The sequence below is a fragment of the Chelonoidis abingdonii genome, chromosome 24 (assembly GCF_003597395.2).
Source record: "Chelonoidis abingdonii isolate Lonesome George chromosome 24, CheloAbing_2.0, whole genome shotgun sequence".
Classification (NCBI taxonomy): domain Eukaryota; kingdom Metazoa; phylum Chordata; order Testudines; family Testudinidae; genus Chelonoidis; species Chelonoidis abingdonii.
In genome coordinates this window covers 8,958,275-8,970,702 of record NC_133792.1, presented here as the reverse complement: position 1 = coordinate 8,970,702, position 12,428 = coordinate 8,958,275, and positions in this window count along the sequence as shown.

Sequence of the window (12,428 nt, the reverse complement as noted above, 5' to 3'; positions counted from 1 at the left end):
TCTCTGATTTTTTTTATGCTTTCTTGGCTGAGTCTACAGGTGTTGGAAGATTTGTCCATCACTGACAAATATAGGCGAGATTTTCAAAAGTGCTCAGCATTGGTCTAACTCTGTTCCTGTTGTTTTATTACTGATTCGAATAGGTGCAGAGATGAGTGCTTTTAATAATCCCACCCTCTGATAATTGAAAATCAGAGGACTGAGCTGGAGTCATCAATTTCAGAAGTGGACCTGAACTTCCCCAAAAGAGGAAGGCTTGGGAGGCAGGCTTTTGACTCAGACCATTATAAATCTTGGGGTCACCTGTACAGTTCTCTTCTTGATCCCAAACTCTCCCAAAATTCAGAAGTGGCAGATCTGGGGGTTTAGTTGTGTTCTAACTGCTACATATTCGCAATGCAGGCAATGGGTGGTTTCATCAGGTGACTTGAAGTTTCCATCTCCATTTACGTCCAGTCTTCAGATCTTCCTGGGCAGTGGTCTGGGGGCGAGATTCTAGACAATCTGGGTGAAATCTGAGGGCTGGCACAGGTATATGCACCATATAAATCCCACTGACACCATATTGTGAGGATCCAAGTTGAACATAAATGTTATATAGGCCTTGTTCTGGTCCTCCACAAAGGGGCTCCTACAGGGGAAACAATGATAAAGATACAACTTCCACCAAAGAGACTGAACTAAGCAGTTAGAATAAAGCTACGTTTACACTACAGCTTATGCTGGCATAAGTTATGTCACTCAGGAATGTGAATATTCCACCCCCATGAGCAACATAAATTATGCTGGCATAAGCACTCGTGTGTGCTGTGCAATGTCAGCAGCAGAGTGTCTCCCGGTAAAATAGTTTCTGCCACGTGGTATTTTTATGCCAACAGGAGAGCTCTCTCCCATCAACAGGTAGCATCTTCACCACACTTTCCACCACTGTAAGTGTAAATGTGCCTTAAGGTAGTATGAGTTCTGGGGCCATAGAGACTTTGGAGTATAATTTACAAAGGAGCCTGAGAAATTTAGGTTCCTAGGCCCAGATCCTCAAAGACATTTGGGTGCCTAACTCCCATTGAAATCAATGGGATTTTTGAGAATCTGGGCCAAAGCCCAATTTTCCAACAGGGGCTGTTTACATGAGTGCAATGCACACTACAGGTGTGAGTTCTAAAGTGCATTAATTGGTCCATATAGGCCCTGCTGGTGTGCAAAAAAGGTCTGAAACAGCACTATGTTAAAGCACCCTAGGGAAACTTTAGTGCACACCGGCATGGTCTACACAGACCTAATGTGCAACATGTTAGTGAGCTTTAGACATCACACCCCCCATAGTGCACATTGGCACACCGTGTAGACACACTCCAAGTTTAATATAAAGTCAGTGGGACTTGGGTGCTTTTGGAAAATATTACCTGTAGAGACACCCACCCCCCATGCAAAGAAATGTCATGAAGAAATGTCCAGGGCTACATTTTCAGATGCAGTTGATGATTTTGAGGGCCCAACTTGACACTTCCCTGAGGATCCTGCTTTTCAGAGGATGGGAGTTTATCACGGTCTGAAATTCAGGTCTCTTTAAGGTGCTTTAATCTGGGTGCCCTTCAGAACACTTAGCACCACTGGTGACTTTTGAAAATGTATTATTATTTTGCCTAGGTGCGCTAGTCATGGACCAGAATCTCATTGTGCTAGGTACCATGCAAACACAAATGTAGACCCAGTTCTTTGATGAGACACTACTAAATCAACACATGATCCTTCAAATGCTGAATAGTGGAAACAACTTTTGATTCCAAGAGGATTATTCATAAGCATCTCATTTAAGTGAGGATAAGCACACGTGTAAGTGGTTGTAGGATCAGGGCCCATGTGTTTGCTGGATTAGCCCTTAACTAGTATCATGATAGTGTTCTACCCAACGATAGGCTCAGGTATCACTGCAGCATCATATTCCAGGGTCCTTGTCTTCTTCAGTCCTGTTTAATACAAGATTACTATGAAGTTATTTAGCCCTGACATGTGATCATTTCTTACATTAGAGGTCCAACAGAAGCTTGCTTGGCATTAAGAACATAAGAACGGTCATACTAGGTCAGACCAAAGGTCCATCTAGCCCAGTATCCTGTCTTTTGACAGTGGCCAGTGCCAGGTGCCCCAGAAGGATCGAACAGAACAAATAATCATCAAGTGATCCATCCTCTGTCTCCCATTTCCAGCTTCTGGCAAACAGAGGCTAGGGCACCATCCCTGTCCATCTTGGCTAATAGCCATTGATGGACCTGTCCTCCATGAATTTATCTACGGAAAATATAACATTTCAGAGCAGCAGCCAGTCTCACATCTCCCCAATGGCATCCACTTGTGCAGCAAATCATTGATGCCAAGTGCAGTGCAGTGCTGGAGAATATTTAGGTAGCTGTGCTTGCGTTCCTGATTAGGGCATGTTTAGACTTTATTTTTCCAGTACGTGGAGGGGAAAAAAGGAATGAGAGTGGATCCTATTGCAGTCAGTGGCCTGTATCTGATTTCACTTTTAGCAGTTTACAGTCTTTACCAACAGTCAAAAATGAGGGGTGCGAAGTGAGGGATGGAGCCCAAAAATTTGAAAATGTTAATTCTCCAGGTTTTGATGAGGAATAATTTATTGTTTACTCTACATTTTCTTGAATGTTTTTTGTTTCTCCAAACATTCATTTTTGAAATATTTCACCTTTTCAGATTTTTCGTTTCTTTGTTTCCTCCTTTTTCCTCCCCCCCCCCACCCGTTTCCTCCCCATTTTTTCTTTTTTCCACTGAAAAATGGGTGGGGGAAAGGTGGAAGAGAGGGAGGGGAAAGGAAAAAACAACCAACCCCCCCCACATGCAGTAAAAAACCCCACTCAAAACAGCCTTTTCTTTTGTTTTCCAATTTCTAAAAATACATTTTTAAAAAGAAAACTTTGAAAGCCAATATTTTTTTTCTTGAAAATGTTCAACAAAAAATGTTTTTGTTCAAACAATTTCAGTTCTAGTGCTGCTTCATCCCCACTGACTTTTACTGAAAATTAATCCCAGTTTAGGTCACTATCCTGAAAATAGGTGTCCCTGTGCTTGAACTTGATAGGACTATTCACATGTTTAGGGTTAAAAGTACATATGGAAATCCTTAAAGGATGAGAGTCTTGCATTGAGCTGAGTCCACTGATTTCAAAGGAGTTCATCCAGATTGATGCTGATCAGACTCAGGCCCCGTTGTGAGCAGGATTGGGCCGAGTGTGTCAAAGCCTTTACAGTTAAAGGCTATTTAAACAAAATATGTATAAACATGATTGTGTTCAGTGAGATAGTGTAGCCAGGGGCTTTAGCAATGAACACAGATATAGAAAGTCTAAATAAATGTCATGTAAACAAACTAAAATGAAGCAGACTTTTTGTAAATTGTTATTTTCATTTTAAAAATCTGAATATATAGACCTGGTTTGTAACTCAATGATGGTTTGTTTTTAATCTCAGTAAGTGTCATAGATAAAGATACAAGCCCCAGGGTAAAAGCAAGCATTAGACATTCTGGTTCAGACAGGGTTGTGGATCTGTATTCAGCTGACTTACGCTCAGTTTTGGTTAACTCAATACATGTAAGTGGTTTGGGGGGAAAAAACACATTTGTGTGCAAGTGTAATTGTCATGGCATTGATCCTCGCGTTCTGCTTCCACTGATCAGAGGTCCAGGGTCAATGGAACTCATAAGAACATAAGAACGTCCATACTGGGTCAGACCAAAGGTCCATCAAGCCAAGTATCCTGTCCTCTGACAGTGGCCAATGGCAGGTGCCCCAAAGGCAATGAACAGACAGGTTATCATCAAAAACAACAAGGAGTCTGATGGCACCTTAAAGACTACCAGATGTGTTTGGGCATAAGCTTTTGTGGGTAAAAAACCCACTTCTTCAGATGCATGGAGTGAAAGTTACAGATGCAGGCATTAAATAATGACACGTGAAGAGAAGGGAGTTACCTCATGAGTGGAGAACCAGAGATGACAAGGACAATTCGATCAGGGTGGATGTAGTCCACTCCCAATAATAGATGAGGAGGTGTCAATTCCAGGAGAGGCAAAGCTGCTTTTGTAATGAACCAGCCACTATTCAAGCCCAAATTAATGGTGTTAAATTTGCAAATGAATTTTAGTTCTGCTGATTCTCTTTGAAGTCTGTTTCTGAAGTTTTTTTGTCATGAGGTTATCATCAAGTGATCCATGCCCTGTTACCCAATCCCAGCTTCTGGCAAACAGAGGCTAGGGACGCCATTCCTGCACATCCTGGCTAATAGCCATTGATGGACCTATCCTCCATGAACTTATCTCGTTCTCTTTTGAACACAGTTATAGTATTGGCCTTCACAGCACCCTCTGGCAAGGAGTTCCAGAGGTTAACAGTGTGCATGCGTTGCATGAAAAAATACTTTCTTGTGTTTGTTTTAAACATGTTACCTCTTAATTTCATTTGGTGGACCTCTTGTTCTTGTATTATGAGGAGGAGTAAATAACACTTCCTTATTTACTTTCTCTATATCACTCATGATTTTATAGACCTCTATCATATCCCCCTTTAATCGCCTCTTTTCCAAGCTGAAAAGTCCCAATCTTATTAATCTTTCCTCATACAGAAGCCATTCTATAGCCCTAATCATTTTTGTTACCAATTTCTGAACTTTTTCCAATTCTAATATATCTTTTTTGAGATGGGGCGACTACATCTGCACAAGGTATTCAAGATGTGGGCGTACCATGGATTTATATAGAGGCAATGTTAGATTTTCTGTCTTATTATCTATCCCTTTCTTGATGACTCCCAACATTCTGTTCACTTTTTTGACTGCCGCTGCACACTGAGTGGATGATTTCAGAGAACTATCCACAGTGCCTCCAAGATCTCTTTCTTGAGTGGTAACGGCTAATTTAGACCCCATCATTGTATATGTATAGCTGGGATTGTTTTCCAATGTGCATTACTTTGCATTTATCAACATTAAATAACATCTGCCATTTTGTTGCCCAGTTACTCAGTTTTGTGAGATCCTTTTGTAGCTCTTTGCAGTCAGCCTGGGATTTTACTATCTTGAATAGTTTTGTAACATCTGCAAATTTTGCCACCTCACTCTTTACCCCTTTTTCAAGATCATTTATGAATATGTTAAACAGGACTGGGCCCAGTGCAGATAACTGGGGGGGACACCACTATTTACCTCTCTCCATTCTGAAAACTGACCATTTATTCCTACCCTTTGTTTCCTATCTTTTAACCAGTTACTGATCCATGAGAGGACCTTCCCTCTTATCCCATGACAGCTTATTTTGCTTAAGAGCCTTTGGTGAGGGACCTTGTCAAAGGCTTTCTGAAAATCTAAATACACTATATCCACTGGATCGCCTTCGTCCGCATGCTTATTGACCCCCCTCAAAGAATTCTAGTAGATTGGTGAGGCATGATTTCCCTTTAGAAAAATCAAGTTGACTTTTCCTCAACAAATTATGTTCATCCATGTGTCTGACAATTTTGTTCTTTACAATGTTTTCACCAATTTCGCCGGTACTGAAGTGAGGCTTACTGGCCTGTAGTTGCCAGGGTCACCTCTGGAGCCCTTTTTAAAAATTGGCATCACATTAGCTATCCTCCAGTTATTTGGTTTAGAAGCTGATTTAAATGATAGGTTACAGATGTCAGTTAGTAGTCCTGCAATTTCACATTTGAGTTTTGTCAGAACTCTTGGGTGATACCATCAGGTCCTGGAGACTTATTACTATTTAATCAATTTGTTCCAAAACCTCCTTTAATGACACCTCAATTTGGGACAGTTCCTCAGATCTGTCACCCAAAAAGAATGTCTCAGGTTTGGGAATCTTCCTTACTCCTCAACAGTGAAGACCGATGCAAAGAATTGATTTAGTTTCTCCGCAATGACCTTACTGTCTTTGAGTGCTCTTTTAGCATCTTGATCGTCCAGTGGCCTCACTGGTTGTTTAGCAGGCTTTCTGCTTCTTTTGCTTTCTTGTTTAGCCACAGTGGCTCTTTTCTGGTTCCCTTACTCTGTTTTTTAAATTGGTGTATACATTTAAGTTGAGCCTCTATGATGGCGTCTTTAAAAAGTTTCCACGCAGCTTGCAGGGATTTTACTTTTGGTGCTGTACCTTTTAATTTCTGTTTCACTAGCCTCCTCATTTTTGTGTAGTTCCCCTTTCTGAAATTAAATGCTACACTGTTGGCTGCTGTGGAGTTTTCCCCACCACAGGGGTGTTAAATTTAATTATATTATGGTCACTATTTCCAAGTGGTCCAGCTATATTCACCTCTTGGACCTGATCCTGTGCTCAACTTAGAACTAAATCAAGAATTGCCTCTCCTCATCTGGGTTCCAGGACTAGCTGATCCAAGAAGCAGTCATTTAAGGTGTCAAGAAACTATATAAAAAGAACAGGAGTACTTGTGGCACCTTAGAGACTAACAAATTTATTTCAGCATAAAAGAAACTTTATCTCAGCATCCCTTCCCGAGGTGATACGTACCCAGTCAATATGGGGATAGTTGAAATCTCCCATTATTGTTAAGTTTTTTATTTTAATAGCCTCTCTAATCTCCCTGAGCATTTCAGAGTCACTAACACCATCTTGGTCAGGTGGTTAGTAATATAGCCCTACTGCTATGGTCTTATTTTTCAAGCATGGAATTACTATCCGCAGAGATTCTATAGTACAATTTAGTTCATTTAAGATTTTTACTTCATTTGATACTACGCTTTCTTTGACATATAGTGCCACTCCCCCACCAGCACAACCTGTTCTGTCCTTCTAATATATATTGTGCCCTGGTATTACTGTGACCCATTGATTATCCTCATTCCACCAGGTTTCTGTGATACCTATTATATCAATAGCCTCATTTAATACTAGCCACTCTGTTTCACCGATCTTATTATTTAGACTTGTAGCATTGGTATATAAGCATTTTAAAAACTTGTCATTTTTTAGATGTCCTCTATTGCATGACATAATTGAATGGGACTTTTTTTTCATTTGACTGTTTCTCATCAGATCCTCCCTGAATTTTTATCATTTTCCATCCTCTCCTTATTAGGACATAGGGAATCTCCATGTATAGATCCTCCCCTAAGGGATGTCCAAATCACATGCTCGTCCCCACCTGTCGGCTTTCCCCCAGCGCTCAGTTTAAAAACTGTTCTACGCCTTTTTAATTTTAAGTGCCAGCAATCTGGTTCCCTTTTGGTTTAGGTGGAGCCCGTCCTTCCTGTATAGGCTCCTCCTCTCCCAAAAGCTTCCCCAGTTCCTAACTAATCTAAACCCCTCCTCCCTACACCGTCATCTCATCCACGCATTGAGACCCTGCAGTTCTGCCTGTCTAACTGCCCCTGCACTTGGAACTGGAAGTATTTCAGAGAATGATACCATGGAGATCCTGGACTTCAGTCTCTTACCTAGCAGCCTAACTTTGGCCTCCAGGACCTCTCTCCTATCCTTCCCCATGTCTTTAGTACCTACACGTACCACAACCACTGGCTCCTCCCCGGCACTGCACATAAGCCTATCTAGATGTCTCAAGAGATCCACAACCTTCGCACCAGGCAGGCAAATCACCATGCGGGTCTCCCGGACATCACAAACCCAGCTATCTATGTTTCTAATGATCGAATCACCCATTGCTAATGTGTGTCACTTCCTAATAACTGAAGTTCCCTCCCTTGGAGAAGTATCCTCAGTGCAAGGCAAGAATGCCCTCTAGAGACGCTCCCCATCTTGTATCCTGCAGTGCAGCACATCGCCCCCTAGAACACACTGGAGTAATTGAAACTCTTCAGTTAGCATAAATCAAGAGTCAATTGAGTTAAACTGGTATAGGTGAAGGGAAAAATCAGATCCCATGTTTCTAAAACACATAATTTGGTTCTATGGAAATGAAACAGGATTCAAAACAAATTAGTCTAGTGACTCACAGGGCCTGACTTTGTGCTCACTTACACAGGCAGAAATTTGGAGTAATATCATTGAAAGCAATGCAGTTCCACAGCAGTTCCACAGGTGCAAGTGAGAGGAGAATTGGACCCATAGAATTTAGCTAGAATGAGATCCCTGCTAAGGAATTTTTAAAGATTGGATTATCATTTCTGCAGAAAGGCTATACATCTCTGGGACAGCTGTAGGACATTTCTATCAGTAAAGGGTCTGTAGCAAGAGATAATGGCTTGCTCACGATGTTTTAATATATTCATTGTCACTTTTCCACTGGTTTGATCCAGCAAGGTGCTCAGTAACCTCGCCCCGATGCAGAGAAAAACTTAAGCGCTTGTTTAACTTTAAGCATATGCTTACGTCTTATTGAAGTCAGTGGGTCATAAGCACATGTTTAAAGTTAAGCATATGTAAAGGGCGCTGTCTTGAATGGGGCTGGACTTAAGTGCAGCTTGGGTGTTTTCCAGAGCTGATGCCATTTTAGCCTATAAGGTGATTCAATCTTGGTACCTTTACCTTCTGCCAATACTTTAAACAATTGCTCAAGCACTTTGATTTCTCATTATCATATATATTAAATGTTAAAAAAAAAAAAGCCCTGAATAACTTTAATGCAATTTTAAGGTTGTGAAATCCAATAACTCAACAGTGAATTCAGTGTGAATTTTGTTTTACTATTCACTGAAGCCATGTAAAGACTAATAAGAATTGAAGGTTGTGACGTTTCCCTAGGCAAAGAGCTCAGTAGCTTTCAGACTGGATAGTTTTTATTGCAGAGTAAGAGAAACCAAGAAAGAAAGAACGAATATAAAGTCCCCATGAGAGACAACAGTGCGAGTGATGCATTCTGTAAATGTACCCATATTGAACTCCATGTTGTAAATAGGCTAGTGGTGCCAACTTCCTCTTAAAGGTTCAGTACTTAGGAAACAGCTTTCCAGATAGGAAACTAGAGCCTTTCAACCTGACTCAAACCCCTTGGGACCCAACTGCAAGTGTCATGTTCAGGGCAGGCCTGAAAAAACCCAACCCGCTCATGCTCTGGTTGGGTCATCTCTGATCACCTCCTCCAGCCTGTGGGGTTGGCACGTCAAAGGATGAGAGCCCTGCTCCTGCTGGCCACCTCCACCTTCCTGCTCTGGGTGTGTGCCACCTAGTGAGTGTGTCAACAAATCACAGTTCCTCTCACTCCACAACACACAGAGTATTGAGGCAGCAGTGGCCATGAGGAGAGGGGCATGCAGCTGCTGCCACACCTATCCCATGGCAGGAGGCAGCCGGAGCTGGAACAAAGGCAGCGGGTGTTGGGAGGGAAGGGGTCCCTTTGGGAACGGAGGGTCCTCCTCACCCTCAGAGATGAGGCTGTTGACACGAGTTTGTTGGTGGGGAAATGTTAGGTCCAGGTTGGACTTTAAAATCTATAGTACACACCACAACCATTATGTGTGTGTAATTATAAAGATAATTCTGCTAAGGTCTGTGGTTAGATGTGAGATTTCCCAGTAGTGTGACCTTACTATCATGAGGATTTACTAATGCTACTGGTTATATAAAGGGAAGATCTGCTAGGATTTTATTAATTGACAAGGCTATATTTCATTAGAAGTGCTAGCTAAAGAGATGCTATCAACTTAACAAAAAGCAAGTTAAAAGTAGTTTCGGGTACTTTTGCAGAAATCTAGGAATTTCCCAACTGAGTCAGACCCAATAACCATCTTGTCTTTAGTAGTGGCCAGTACCAACTGTTTCAGATAAAAGAATCCGGAAGTCAACAGATGTGGGATAATCTGCCAGGTGCTCTCCCACTCCCATTAGAGTCTCATACCAACTATCGGTTATAGAGATCGGTTAAACCATGAAGCATGTTTATATCCACTCCAAAATGTTTGTTGATGTTAAGTAGAACACTGGATATTCATGACATCCCTATAAATGACCAAGTCCTTTTTGAACCTTGCTAAATTCTCAACCTCACTGATTTCCAGCCAATTATACAGTTGTGTTCAAAAGTATTCTCTTTTATTGGGTTTTGAACTGGGCTGTTATTGAGGATTTACAATCACATAGCAACACGAGAAAGAAAAACATTTTTTGCAATGTGAAAGAACTCCACAGACAGAAAGGGATACTGACTATAGAGGGGAAAGAATGAAACTGACTACTCCGAGGGAACGGCTTGATTAAGCAGAGGAAACAAATGCTACACAGAGGGCCAATTTATCAAAATAGCACAGCTTATTCAGCGCTGAGCACATTCGGAAATCTGCCCATTAGTGTGAGTGGGAATTTCTGGTGGCTGAACTTTTATGAAAATCTGGCTTTACTCCACGCATTGACTAGAAAAACGAAGTGTGTGTGAGGAGAGGGGCTATTTCTTTGTATCTAGTCTCTTTCAGTAGCAGGACTCATAGGGGTTATTTGTATTGGCAGAGGTGACAATTTTAAATGATAGTGTGATTGTTAAGTTTATAGGCTCCCTTTCATTTCTAAAATGTAACTGACGGCGTAGCCCAAGTGACACTTTAGGGCAGGGGTCAGCAACCTTTCAGAAGTGCTGTGCCAAGTCTTCATTTATTCACTCTAATGTAAGGTTTCGCGTGCCAGTCATACATTTTAAAGTTTTTAGAAGGTCTTTTCCTATAAGTCTATAATATATAACTAAACTATGGTTGTGTGTAAAGCAAATAATTTTTTTAAAATGTTTGCGAAGCATAATTTAAAATTAAATTAAAATGCAGAACCCCCCTTCCCCCGCCCCTGGACTAGTGGCCAGGGCTCAGGCAGTGTGAGTGCCACTGAAAAGCAGCTCATGTGCCGCCTTTGGCACACGTGCCATAGGTTGCCTACCCCTGCTTTATGGTCAGATCCATCCAAGTCAATTACACTAGTTTACACCACCTAAAAATGCAGATCTAGTTTTTTAAAGCAGTCCATATGGATTGGTCATAATTCCCAGGTTAGTCTGTAAGTTTGCCTTTACACTCCAGCACTGCATGGAATTGGAACACTTAACTACATGCCAGAGGCCCTTTACAGATAGTGAGGATTCTCCTTTAGTTCAGATCAGAGGGAGCTGCGTTTTCAGAGCAGGAAGCTCTGAATTCTATCTTCACCATCAGTATGAAGTTCCAAGCGGGCCGTCAGGGTATGTAGCCGGGAGGTGATAGATCAATGATAGGCCACCAATGGCATGGGTGCCAAAGGCGGCATGTGAGCTGATTTTCAGCAGCGCTCACACTGCCCTAGTCCTGGCTACCAGTTAGGGGGGGCTCTACATTTTAATTTAATTTTTAAAAAAAGCTTCTTAAACATTTTGAAAACCTTATTTACTTTACATACAACAATAGTTTAGTTATATATTATAGACTTAGAGAAAGAGACCTTCTAAAAACATTAAAATGTATTACCGGCACGCAAAACCTTAAATTAGAGTGAATAAATGAAGACTCGACACAGCACTTCTGAAAGGTTGCTGACTCCTGCTATAGATTGATTGCAATAGAGCTAGCTAGAAAACAAGAATTCCATTTTGTAAAATATGTTGAGCTCTCAGAGTCTGGTTTAATGCCATGTTGGATCTAAAACAAGACATTTCAGTATTTTCAGGGGGGCGAAAGAGAGAGGCACATATCTACCCTAGCTATAAGCCCAGTGGTGGAGGCACTCACTTGGGATATGAGAGCCCCAGCTTCAAGGCAGGGACTTGAACCTGGCATTCTCACAGCCTTGGGGATGCATCTAACCATAGAGCCACTAACTACTCTGGAGTTCTCCCCAGACTCTCTCCCCCATCTCTCAATTTCATCGTGGCACTGCAAAAACCTTCTCAATTAATTGGTACTTTCCAACAAAAAATGTTTGCCATAAAATTCCCTGACGTTTCAGATTACAAAAGCAGTTCCCAACACAATGCTTGAACATTCGGGGGTAAGCAGTTTGCAAAGCAAATGTTTACAGCCAGGCTTGAAAGTCAGGAAAATAAAGGGTTTGTAACAGAAGCAGCAACCAAAGTGATAAAGAATGAAGATTTCCCTGCTCCTACTGGTACCCACCTTCATATCTGGACACTGCAGAATAATATCTGCCTGGGATGGTGTTTAGCCCTGGCTCATAATAATACAATACTTCTGACTGGATTTCACATAGTACCTAACATATCTAAAAAGCACATGGCCAGGTTTCCAAGGGTTGAGCACCCACAACCAGGGCTGGATTTTCCAAAGAGCCGAGCTCCTATGTAGACGCCTAAACAAAAGAACCAGATATTCTCAGCAGCCAGTAGTTCACCTTGTGATATTCAGGGACAGATTCTCAGAAGAACTCCCTGCCCAGCATGCTGAGTTCTTCAGGAAAATCGGATCACTTCTGTGGATGATTAGAGGGGAGCTGAGCTCTTACATTCCTGGCTGCCAAGCCCTTTTGTAACAACTTTGATCCT